We start from the raw sequence: 13,541 nt of genomic DNA on the forward strand, positions 1-13,541 counted from the left end.
TCAAAAGTCACTGGAGTCAGGAAAAGTCCCAGAGGATTGGAAAATCGCTGTTGTAACCCCCCTGTTCAAGAAGGCAACAAGGAAAAAGATGGAAAATCAAAGGCCAATTAGCCTAACCTCGGTTGTTGGCAAGATTCTAGAATCAATTGTTAAGGATGAAATTTCTAAATTTTTGGAAGTGCAGGGTCGGATTAGGACAAGTCAGCATGGATTTAGTAAGGGGAGGTCATGCCTGACAAACCTGTTAGAGTTCTTTGAAGAGATAACAAATAGGTTAGACCAAGGAGAGCCAATGGATGTTATCTATCTTGACTTCCAAAAGGCCTTTGATAAGGTGCCTCACGGGAGACTGCTGAGTAAAATAAGGGCCCATGGTATTCGAGGCAAGGTACTAACATGGATTGACGATTGGCTGTCAGGCAGAAGGCAGAGAGTTGGGATAAAAGGTTCTTTTTCGGAATGGCAACCGGTGACGAGTGGTGTCCCGCAGGGTTCAGTGTTGGAGCCACAGCTGTTCTCTTTATATATTAATGATCTAGATGACGGGACTGGGGGCATTCTGGCTAAGTGTGCCGATGATACAAAGATAGGTGGAGGGGCAGGAAGTGGGGAGGCTGCAGAAAGATTTAGACAGTTTAGGAGAGTGGTCCAAGAAATGGCTGATGAAATTCAACGTGGGCAAGTGCGAGGTCTTGCACTTTGGAAAAAAGAATAGAGGCATGGACTATTTTCTAAACGGTGACAAAATTCATAATGCTGAAGTGCAAAGGGGCTTGGGAGTCCTAGTCCAAGATTCTCTGAAGGTAAACTTGCATGTTGAGTCCGTAATTAAGAAAGCAAATGCAATGTTGTCATTTATCTCAAGAGGCTTGGAATATAAAAGCAGGGATGTACTTCTGAAGCTTTTATAAAGCATTAGTTAGGCCCCGTTTAGAATACTGTGAGCAATTTTGGGCCCTACACCTCAGGAAGGACATACTGTCACTGGAGCGGGTCCAGCGGAGATTCACACGTATGATCCCAGGAATGGTAGGCCTAACATACGATGAACGTCTGAGGATCCTGGGATTATATTCATTGAAATTTAGGAGGTTGAGGGGAGATCTAATAGAAACTTACAAGATAATGAATGGCTTAGATAGGGTGGACGTAGGGAAGTTATTTCCATTAGCAGGGGAGACGAGGACCCGGGGGCACAGCCTTAGAATAAAAGAGAGTCACTTTAGAGCAGAGATGAGGAGAAATTTCTTCAGCCAGAGAGTGGTGGGTCTGTGGAATTCATTGCCACAGAGGGCGGTGGAGGCCGGGACGTTGAGTGTCTTTAAGACAGAAGTTGAAATAATTCTTGATTTCTCGAGGAATTAAGGGCTATGGAGAGAGAGCGGGTAAATGGAGTTGAAATCAGCCATGATTGAATGGTGGAGTGGACTCGATGGGCCGAATGGCCTTACTTCCGCTCCTATGTCTTATGGTCTTATGACAAAGTACTGACCAGTAGTCGTGTAGAACGCTGTGGAGTTTTCCCTAATCCTTCCCGCCAGGGCTTTTTCATGCCCCCTTCTAGCTCTCCTCAATCCATTTTTGAGTTCTTTCCTGGCTACCTTGTAAACCTCTAGAGCCGAGTCAGATCCTTGCTTCCTCAACCTTACGTAACCTTCCGTCTTCCTCTTGATCAGAAGCTCCACTTCTCTTGTCATCCAAGGCTCCTTCACCTTACCATTCCTTCCTCGTCTCAGTGGGACAAAACTATCCAGCACTCACAGCAAGTGCTCCTTAAACAATCCCCACATTACTGTTGTGCATTTCCCCAAGAACAATTGTTCCCACTTTCTGCTCCTCAGCTGCTGTCTAATAGCAGTATAATTTCCCCTCCCCCAATTAAATACCTTCCCATTCTGTGTGTTCCTATCCCTCTCCATGACTATGGTAAAGGTCAAGTGTCACCGAAATGCACTCCCACCGAGACATTTGACACCTGGCCTGGTTCGTTGCCGAGCACCAAGTCCAAGATGGTCTCCACCCTCGTCGGCCTATCTACATATTGAGTCAGGAATCCTTCCTGTACACACCTGACAAAATCTGCTCCATCCAAACCATTTGCACTAAGGAGGTTCCAATCAATATTAGGGAACTTGAAGTTACCCATGACAACAACTCTGTTACTTCTGCACTTTTCCAAGATTTAACTCCCAATCTGTTCCTCTATCTCTCTGCTGCTATTGGGGGGGTCTATAGAAATCTCCCAATAAAGTGACTGCTCCTTTCTTGGTGCTGACTTCCACCCATACTGACTCAGTAGACAAGCCCTCCTCAACTACCTCCTTTTCTGCAGCTGTGGTGCACTCCCTAATTAACAGTGTAACTCCCCCTCCTCTTTTACCTCCCTCCCTATTCTTCTTAAAACATCTAAACCCGGGAACATCTAACAACCATTTCTGCCCCTGTGAAATCCATGTCTCCGTAATGGCCACAACATCATAGTTCCAAGTACAGATCCATGCTCTAAGTTCATCTCCCTTATTCCTGACACTCCTTGCATTGAAACAGACACACTTTAACCCATTCCACTGAGTGCAACGTTGCTCTATCAACTGTGTATCCTTCCTCACAGACTTGCTGCATACTATCTCTGCCTGTTCAACAGCTACTCTATCCTCTGATCCAGAGCTCTGGTTTCCATCCCCCTGCCAAACTAGTTTAAACCCTCCTGAAGAGCTCTAGCAAACTTCCCACCCAGGATATTGGTGCCCCTCCAGTTTAGGTGCAATTCGTCCTACATGTACAGGTCCCACCTTCCCCAGAAGATATCCCAATGATCCACATATCTGAAGCCTTGCCTCCTGCACCAGCCCTGTAGTCACGTGTTCAGCTGCACTCACTCTCTGTTCCTTGCCTCACTTGCATGTGGCACCGGTAGCAATACTGAGATCACTACTCTGCTTGCCCATAATTGTAATCCCACAACTAGGGAACAAGCTGTGTGCTAGGAAAAGCCACAAATCCATTAAAGGGAGAGGTTGGTTGAACTCCATGATACATTTTGGGGTTCTGAAAATGTTTCGCCCATAACAATTATGGGCTCGTCCGGGATGAAAGTCTATCTATTGGATTGGCTTTTGTGAACTTAAAGACAGTGAAGGTTGGTGCTTTTCCGGTGTGGTATTTTAGTTTAAGTGGGGAGAGTGTTGTGAACAATGGCTCTTTCAGAGGCTCAGAAGTTTTTGGGGGTGGAGAATGTCACACGTAGTACTTTACGGACAGAAACGAAAAGCAGACTGTTAGATTTGGCAAGAACATTGCAGTTAACATTACCTGACAAAATGCAAAAAGATGAGGTAATTATGGCAGTGGTTAAGCATTTCAAGTTGCCTGAGATAGAGTTTGACTCATTGGAAATGGCAAAAATTCAGTTGCAAATTAAACAAATGGAACATGAGAAGGAATTAAAGCAGCTGGCATATGAGTGTGAGAGAGAGGAAAAAGAAAGAGAAAGAGAGAGAGAGGAAAAAGAAAAGGAGAAAAGAAAGAATAGCCCTAGCAGAACATAAAGAAAAAGAAAGGGAGATACAGATCAGGGAAAAAGATAAAGAGAGGGAGTTTGAACTTCAGAAAATGGCCATGAAACATGACAATCAGTTAAAATTGGCAGTCGTAAAGGGAAATGTACTGTTGGATGATAGTGATGAGGATAGTGAGAAAGAGCGTCATAGTCGAAGGCTTGGTGGGGTCTATTTAAATATGTCCAAGCATTGCCAAGGTTTGACGAGAAGGAAGTGGAAGCCTTTTTCATTGCATTTGAGAAGGTAGCTAAACACATGAAATGGCCACAGGACATGTGGGTGTTACTGATTCAAACAAAGCTGGTAGGTAGAGCTAGTGAAGTGTTTGCATCACTACCGGAGGAGGAGGTATCTGGAACGTATGAGGAGGTGAAGAAATTCATCTTAAGTGCATATGAGCTAGTGTCTGAAGCTTACAGCAAAGGTTTAGAAATTTAAGGAAAGAATTTGGTCAAACATACATGGAGTTTGAAAGGCTCAAACAGAGTAATTTTGATAGGTGGATAAGGGCTTTGAAAATAGACTAGTATGAAGCTCTCAGAGAAATTATACTTTTGGAGGAGTTTAAAAATTCAATTCCTGATGTACGGAGAACTCATGTGGAAGAACAGAGGGTTAAAACTGCGAGATCAGCAGCGGAAATGGCAGATGATTATGAATTAGTTCATAAATCAAAGATTGGTTTCCGACATCAGTTTCAGCCGGTGAGGGATAGAAACTTGGGACATGAGAAATACTCAAGTGGTAAAGGTAAAGGTGATCCGATGGGAGACAATAAAGAGAGTGTACCTCAGATTAAAAAAGAAATCCAGGAGGGTGGAAAAGAAATGAAAAGTTTCAGATGTTTTCACTGTAATAAACTAGGCCATGTAAAGTCATAGTGTTGGTGGTTGAAGAAAAGCACTGGGAAGGCTGATGTGGTAAAACAGGATAAGACGGTGGGGTTTGTTAGAGTGGTAAAGGAAAGCGCAAGGGAAATGAAGGAGGTGCAAACGATTGTAGAGCCTGTTCAAGAAGTAATTGTTAAGAAGGTGCCAGATGTCTTTAAAGAATTTACTTGTGTGGGTAAAGTTTACTCATGTTATCAGGAGGAGCAGGTAAAGAAGTCACAATTTTAAGAGATACAGGGGCTAGTCAATCTTTAATGGCAAGAGATGAGGAATTATGTAGTTTGGGAAGAATGTTGCCAGAAAAGGTGGTGATATGTGGAATTCAGGGTGAGAGGAGTAGCGTTCCATTATATAAGGTAAGGTTGGAAAGTCCAGTGAGGAGTGGTAAAGTGGTAGTAGGAGTAATAGATAAACTATCTTGTCCAGGAATACAGTTTATCTTGGGTAATGATATAGCTGGATCGCAGGTGGGAGTGATGCCTACTGTGGTTGAAAAGCCATTGGAAAATCAGTCAACTGAAGTGTTGAAGGACGAATATCCTGGGATTTTTCCGGAATGTGTAGTAACAAGGTCACAAAGTCACAGGTTAAGACAAGAGGAGAAAGTGGGACAATCTGCTTTTATTTCCAACTTCCAGACATGGAAAGAACATTTAAAACATCGTATGGATTTCTTCAATCGCCTTCAGGAGGCGGGCATGGTGATGAACCTTACCGAAAGTGAATTTGGAGAAGCCCGAAGCACTTCCCTTGTGGAGTTTCCGTTATCCTCAAGACGAAGGGAAAAAATGCGATTTCTTAGCATGAGTGGATTTGATCGAACATTTGTGCAAAGGTTTTGTGGCGTGATTACTCCACTGATGGACTTGTTAAAGAAACCTAAAAAATTTCAATGGACAGCGGACTTTCAACAGGCATTTGACTGCCTGAAAGCTGTGATCACCAATGCTCCTGAATTGGAGACTTGCAAGGGACTCTGTGGTCAGACTGAACTAAATTATTTGATTCTGAAGAGAAATGCCGAGGAGTAGAGGAATGGATGGATCGTGCAGAGAATTTATTCAAAGAGACTGTCAATCGAGAAGGATTTCGGTTGGAGGAAGAAGAACAAAGAAAAATGGACTATATTATTATACCTGTTTGCGTGTGTTGTTTTTTTTTAAAAACAAAAAGGTATATTTACTGTGTACATTTCTTAGTGGATGGTGCAAAAGTGAAAAATGAAATCATCTTGAAGTTGATGGGTTTTTTTTTCTTGGGGGGAGGTGTAATGCGAGAGTGCCTTTAAGAACTGGATGTTTAAACAATGTACCTTTAAGAAAACAGTGATGACATAGAGTCGGTGGAGGTCAGCTCAGTTCAGCCATTTTGCAGGTTTTTAGTTTCAGTTTGAAAAGTGCCTGGCTGGTTTTGCTGAGAGCAGTTTGAAAAGTGCCTGGCTGTTTTTGCTGAGAGCAGTTTAAAAGTGCCTAGCTGTTTTGCTGGAGCTGAAGGCAACCAAGCTAATATATCTCTGCCATTCTACAGAAAGTATATATATCCTTTAACCTGATGTGCTCCTGTTTAAAGGTGTTAAGTCCCGCTCTCGGCTCCGGCTCCAAGATGGCCAAAATCACCAAGAGGTGGGGATCGTGGGGAAATACAGCACCCGGTACGGAGCCTCCCTCCGCAAAATGGTGAAGAAGATCGAGATTAGTCAGCACGCCAATTACACCTGCTCCTTCTGCGGCAAGACAAAGATGAAGCGCAGAGCAGTCGGGATCTGGCATTGTGGATCTTACATGTAAACAGTGGCTGGAGGAGCCTGGGCCTACAACACCACCTCGGCCATCACCGTGAAGTCTGCAATTCGCCGTCTGCGGGAGCTGAAGGATCAGTGAGCACTGGTCATGGAATCAACACCTTCCAGAGGTTTATGTATCAGCAAACTTGTTAATAAAATGTTAAAGGCAAAAAAAAGAGGTGTTAAGTCCCTTGGAAGTTTGAAGGAACATTTTAAGGAATTATTTACTGTTGCAATATTTTCTGAGTTATCTTTGAAGTAAGGGGTGTTAAGAGATCCAATGTTTATTTAAGATGTTAAGTTGAGTTCATGGAATAAACAGTGTTTTGTGTTTAAAAACCCACGTGTCCATAATTGTAATCCCACACCTAGGGAAAAAGCCACGTGCTAGGAAAAGCCACAAATCCATTAAAGGGAGAGGTTGGTTAAACTCCATAATACATTTTGGGGTTCTGAAAATGCCTCGCCCAAAACAAAAGTCTGCACTGTAGCTGACTCTCGCCTCTGAAAACTGGCCTAATCCAATTAACTCATTAACAAGCTCCAGCTGCAAGTAGCTACAATTAGAACCTTTGTTTAAAGCTGATTGAAAATTCACCTTCTTCTGAACCAAACAGCAACTTTTAAGTTAATTAACTAAATAAAAGAAAGACTAGACTTTAGATAAAAATTAACCCTTAAAATCCCTCAGTCACCAAACTCTCACGACAGTACTCAAATGCACCCAAATTCAGCACTCAGTGCAAACAAAGTCTGCACTGTAGCTGGCTCACTTTTATACTGTGACTCTAACCTCTGAAAACTGGCCTAATCCAATTAACTAATTAACAAGCTCCAGCTGCAAGTAGCTACAAGTAGATCCTTTGTTTAAAGCTGATTGAAAATTCACCTTCTTCTAAACCAAACAGCAACTTTTAAGTTAATTAACTAAACGAAGAACAAAGAAATGTACAGCACAGGAACAGGCCCTTCGGCCCTCCAAGCCCGTGCCGACCATGCTGCCCAACTAAACTACAATCTTCTACACTTCCTGGGTCCGTATCCCTCTATTCCCATCCTATTCATGTATTTGTCAAGATGCCCCTTAAATGTCACTATCGTCCCTGCTTCCACCACCTCCTCCGGTAGCGAGTTCCAGGCACCCACTACCCTCTGTGTAAAAAACTTGCCTCGTACATCTACTCTAAACCTTGCCCCTCTCACCTTAAACCTATGCCCCCTAGTAATTGACCCCTCTACCCTGGGAAAAAGCCTCTGACTATCCACTCTGTCTAGGCCCCTCATAATTTTGTAGACCTCTATCAGGTCTCCCCTCAACCTCCTTCGTTCCAGTGAGAACAAACCGAGTTTATTCAACCGCTCGTCATAGCTAATGCCCTCCATACCAGGCAACATTCTGGTGAATCTCTTCTGCACGCTCTCTAAAGCCTCCACATCCTTCTGGCAGTGTGGCGACCAGAATTGAACACTATACTCCAAGTGTGGCCTAACTAAGGTTCTATACAGCTGCAACATGACTTGCCAATTCTTATACTCAGTGCCCCGGCCAATGAAGGCAAGCATGCCGTATGCCTTCTTGACTACCTTCTCCACCTGTGTTGCCCCTTTCAATGACCTGTGGACCTGTACTCCTAGATCTCTTTGACTTTCAATACTCTTGAGGGTTCTACCTAAGTAAAAGAAAGACTAGACTTTAGATAAAAATGAACTCTTAATATCCCTCAGTCACCAAACTCTCACTATAGCACTCAAATGCACCCAAATTCAGCACTCAGTAAATTCCATGTAAATGTTTCTGATGGGATTTCCAGATGGTCATTCTTAGTGCTTGAAGGCACTCATTGGATCAATGTTTGTATCAATACATGGCTCTTTGTAGCTCCAGCAGCCTTTTCTCTAGTGCGCAGCCACTGGCCCATGCTGCCTCCTGCCTTGCAGAGTTATTGGAAAGCTGGGTAGCTCTCTGTGTAGAGTTTGCTCATTCTCCCCGTGTCTGTGTGGGTTTCCTCCCACAGTCCAAAGATGTTCAGGTTAGGTGGATTGGCTATGATAAATTGCCCCTTACTGTCCAGGGATGTGCAGGTTAGGTTAAGGGGTTATTGGGCTAAGGTAGGGAAGTGGGCTTGAGTGGAGTGCTCTGACAGAGAGTCGGAAAGACTCGATGGGCTGAATGGTCTCCTTCTGCATTGTAGTGAATCAATGATTTCCTTGGTGCATCCTGAAGGCCTGACCTTCCACATATCTTGCTAGGTTTGGTGTTTTAGTAATCATAATAATAATAATCTTTATTACTGTCACAAGGGCTGGTTTAGCACATTGGGCTTAATAGCTGGCTTGTAATGCAGAACAAGGCAGCAGCGTGGGTTCAATTCCTGTACCGGCCTCCCCGAACAGGTGCTGGAATGTGGCGACTAGGGGCTTTTCACAGTAACTTCATTGAAGCCTACTTGTGACAATAAGTTTGGGCAGCACCGTAGCATTGTGGATAGCACAATTGTTTCACAGCTCCAGGGTCCCAGGTACGATTCCGGCATGGGTCACTGTCTGTGCGGAGTCTGCACGTCCTCCCTGTGTGTGCGTGGGTTTCCTCCGGGTGCTCCGGTTTCCTCCCACAGTCCAAAGATGTGCAGGTTAGGTGGATTGGCCGTGATAAATTGCACTTAGTGTCCAAAATTGCCCTCAGTGTTGGGTGGGGTTGCTGGGTTATGGGGATAGAGTGGAGTTGTTGACCTTGGGTAGGGTGCTCTTTCCAGGAGCCGGTGCAGACTCGATGGGTCGGGTGGCCTCCTTCTGCACTGTAAATTCTAAGATAATAAGCGATTATTATTATTATTATTAATAAGTAGGCTTACATTAACACTGCAATGAAGTTACTCTGAAAATCCCCTAGTCGCCACACTAGGTTCGGGTACACAGAGGGAGTATTCAGAATGTCCAATTCACCTAACAAGCACGTCATTCGGGACTTGTGGGAGGAAACCGGAGCACCCGGAGGAAACCCACGTGTCATGATATCCACATCAGCATATCATGGTGCAATCACACACACTGATGGACAGGCAGTTGGACCAACCAGCACACACACAACATCGCAGCCAATCACCAGTGAGAGCACACGCACTATAAAAACAGGGAACACCATAGTTCCCGCTCATTCTACCAGGAGATATCTCAGAGCACAGAGCTCACAGCGTGCCACTCGGACATACACCATGTGCTGAGTGCCTCACCAAGATAGTGTTGGGCTGGGTCCACAGGTTAGCTGGTGAAGCACGAACCACAGCCAGAAGTTAATAGTTATTATTGTACAGAATAATAAAACAGAGTTGCACCATCTGCAACCGTGTTGGTTCATTTGTGTATCGGAACACCCAACACGACACCAGGCAGACACAGGGAGAACATGCAGACTCCGCACAGACAGTGACCCAAGCTGGAAATCGAACCTGGGATCCTGGCGCCGTGAAGCAGCAGTGCTAACCACCGTGCTACCGAGCCGTTGGTGAGGTATCTACCAATCAATTTGGGATCATTTCTTTGGGGGTTTAACCTCTCCCAGCCAACCCCTCCAACCTGTAATGGGGTGGGGGAGGAGTGCGGAGGATTAATTTAACACTTTTTATTTCATAAAAATCACACCTGCATTCACTGATTCATTGTAGCAAAGAACACGGGGGAGGTGCTTGGGGTGCGGGGGCTACAGGGGTTGGTGGGGAATGCATTGAACTCATGAAAATCAAGCATTGGATGGAAGGTCCAGGCTTTGGCTGACTGGCAGAATCAGAATATTACCACTGAAGTATGGTGGGGTTAAAGGCTTGCAATGCTCTCAATATGAAAGGTACAATAATCGTATTAGAAATGTTCTGGTGTCAGTTGTCATTACTGGCTCAATCAATCTGCAGTGGCAGCAGCTCTTAGGCTGCCCAACTCAGTTCTGCCGGCAATGCGTAGACATCAGGTTAGCCGCAAATTGCTGAAGTGATCAATGTTTAACCTGCTTAGGAGACACATTAGCGACATCTGGAGAAGCTTCACGCTACGCAAGTTTCCTCTGTGTCGAGCGGAAGTTAATGCAGCTGAATAAACTCCGCAAAGGATTGGATTGGATTGGGTTGGATTTGTTTATTGTCACGTGTACCGAGGTACAGTGAAAAGTATTTTTCTGCGAGCAGCTCAACAGATCATTAAGTACATGAGAAGAAAAGGGAATAAAAGAAAATACATTATAGGCCAACACAACATATACAATGTAACTACATAAGCACTGGCATCGAATGAAGCATACAGGGTGTCGTGTTAATGAGGTCAGTCCATTAGAGGGTCATTTAGGAGTCTGGTGACAGTGGGGAAGAAGCTGTTTTTGAGTCTGTTTGTGCGTGTTTTCAGACTTCTGTATCTCCTGCCCGATGGAAGAATGAAAGTGTGTTGATTTAGGCTTTTGATTCAGCGAGCAAGTCATGAATTCAAAAACAAACAGCAGTTTACATTCTTCAGCGCTTTTACTTCCGTTAGACTTTCCGAAGTTCTTCACGCAAGTGATTAACAAATGAGATTTGACAGTGGGGCAAACAAAGTGATATTAGGACGAGTCGGGTAGGTTTTAAGAAAAGCCTTAAAGGAGGAGAGAGTGACAGAGAGACAGAGAAGCTGAGGGATGGAGTTCCAGAACTTGGGGCTCAGGCAGCTGAAGGGCTGGCTGTCAATGCTGGAGCGATTAAAATCTGCGGTGCGCGGTAGACCAGAATTGGAGCAGTGCCGATACCTTGGAGGTGATTACCAAGATATAAAGGGGGGGGGGGGAAGAGGCCATGGAGAGATTTGAAAACAAGGATGAGAGTTTTTAAATTGAGATGTTGCTGAGACTGAGCCAATGTAGAGTTAGTGAGCACAGGGGGGGTGATCATTAGAGTACAGGCAATGAACCTTAGTGAGCACAGGGGGGGTGATCATTCGAGTACAGGCAATGAACCTTAGAAGCCTGGGGCCAGGAGGGCATTAAATTAGTCAAGTCTGGAGGTAACACGTTGGGAAGCAGTGCAGATGAAATGAAGCAGAGGCAGAGTCAGGTGACGATATGGATGTAGAGGTAAGTGGTCTTAGTGGTGTGATGGAGAGCTGGCCAGTAGCTCATCCCCAGTCAAGGACAACTCCCAAGGTTGTAAATAGTCTGGTTGCGTCTCAGACAGTTGTCAAGGGAAAAGAAAGAGTTGAAATCCAGGGAATGAAATTTCTGATGGGTGGGATTTTCCATCCTCCCCCCATGGCGTGTTTCGTGGGTCTTCTGGTCCCGACACCACCAGGGATCCTTGCGGCGGGATTTCGCTGTCAGCGGGAACTAAAAATCCCACTGACTGGAACATTCTGACGTTCCGGCCAATGACTTCCATTTTCCCGACATCCAGTTGGAGAAATTTTCTGTTCATTTAGAGATGGGCACAGGACAAGCAGTCTGACCAATCGGAGGCAGTGTAGGATTGAGAGAGGCGGTGGTGGGGTGATGTCTGATGTCATCAGTGGCCATATGGAAAGAGTTTTTTAGATGGTGTCATTGAGGGTCAGCTGATAGATAAGAGACAACAGGGAGTCTGTGATAGATCTTCGGGGGTCACCAGTGATAACAGTGGGGGGGGGGGTTGTTGGGGAGATACAGAACGTGAGTCCCTGGCAACGGTTAGATAGATAAGAATGAAGTCAGGTGAGAGTGGTGAACTGTTGGGAGGAAGATGTTGTAATCAACTGTGTGCCAAAGGATAGAAACACGTCCAGAAAGGTAGGACAGCACAGCAGCCACATTGAATGTCATTTGTGATTTTCATAACTTCTGTTTCAGCACTGTAACAATGAAGAAATCTGATTGGAGGATCTCAAACATCGAATTGTCTGAAAATTGAGTTCCGATTGGAAGGCGACAGCTCACCCAATGAACTTGGAGAGGAAATGGAGGTTGGCGATGGGTCAGCCGTTTGCATGGCCAGAGGGGTAAAGGGGACTTTTGAAGACAGAGGGTAATATGGAAGGTTTGAAGGGGGTGGAGTGCTTGGGGCACCTTAAGAGAGAGAAGATTGAACAATGTCGGCTCCTGACCCTTCCAGTACCACCTGCCCCACATGTAGCAGAGTCTGCAGATCACGCATTGGCCTCGTCAGCCATCTCAGAACTCTATAAACCGGAATGGAAGATTAACAGACTGTCTGAGGTGGAAAGGAGCGAATATGGGGGGCACAAATAGAAATTAGGTGGTCAATAGTTTGTTGAGGATGAAACATGTAATTCACTACAGTCCCCAAGGACTATAGGCCGCTCCCCCCTTTTTGACAGCTAACGGGTGGTGATATCATCTAAGGGTCACCACACCTCAGGCAAGGGGTGAGGTTGTGAAGGCAAGGCCTTCGTGTTGAGAATGGGTTTGTGATGACAGGAGCTGCCCTGTGTCCTGGCCAACATGTGTCCCTCAATCAGCGTAAATGAAAGCAGGGAGGAGGGGGGTGGCAAGGCGGTCTTGTCACTGGACTAGTCGCCCAGAGATCTGACGTAATGTTTTGGGGACCGAGGTTGAAATCACGCAGATGGTGAAATTTGAATTCAATAAAAATCTGGAATTAATAGTTGAGCAATAACCATTGCTGATTGTCGCAAAGACCATATGGTTCACTAATCAGGGGCGGAAATCTGCCATCCTTACCTGTCCTGGCTTACCTGTGGCCTAGCAGGCTGTGGTGATGTGCATCACTGTAAATACACAAGGGGTTAATGTAAATACAGTAAGACTAAATAAGCACTAGAGGGAGCACCAGAGACATCATGACACACAGACATTCACCAATAGGTCAGTAAGATAGGACACGGCCAATGGGCAGTCAAGACACACCCAGAGGTGACACTACCACAAGGGGGCTACCCATATAAAAGGACAGGGCACACATGCTCTTTATCTTTCCATCGGCGACACTCAGAGAGACAGGGGCAGATCAGGAAGCATCACACCCACCGCATGGACTAGAGCAGACTGGTTAGTTAGATTGAGTTACTAGAGTAAGATTAGCAGGAGAGGCGAACTCAAGTAGGAGAATTGTTAACTGTTCAATAAATGTGTTAAACCTATCTCCAAGTCTGAACCTTCCTTTGTCAGAGTATACATCAAGGAAGCAGCTTATGCAACGTGAAGAAACATAACACAACACAAGCGACGCACACATCCCATGTAAGAATGATTATAGAGGTACTCCAGTCATCACATTATTGTTTGTAGGAGCTTGCAGTGTGCACACTGACTGCTACTTTGGTTGTATCACAACATGCTCATGC

General features: G+C 45.0%; 1 pseudogene; it reads left to right on the top strand.

The window, feature by feature from the left end:
* Positions 1–6,059: 6,059 nt before the first annotated feature.
* LOC140427504 (large ribosomal subunit protein eL43-like) lies at positions 6,060–6,411 on the top strand (annotated as a pseudogene).
* The last annotated feature ends 7,130 nt before the right edge of the window (positions 6,412–13,541 follow it).

Source organism: Scyliorhinus torazame, chromosome 7 (genome assembly GCF_047496885.1).
Source record: "Scyliorhinus torazame isolate Kashiwa2021f chromosome 7, sScyTor2.1, whole genome shotgun sequence".
Lineage (NCBI taxonomy): Eukaryota > Metazoa > Chordata > Chondrichthyes > Carcharhiniformes > Scyliorhinidae > Scyliorhinus > Scyliorhinus torazame.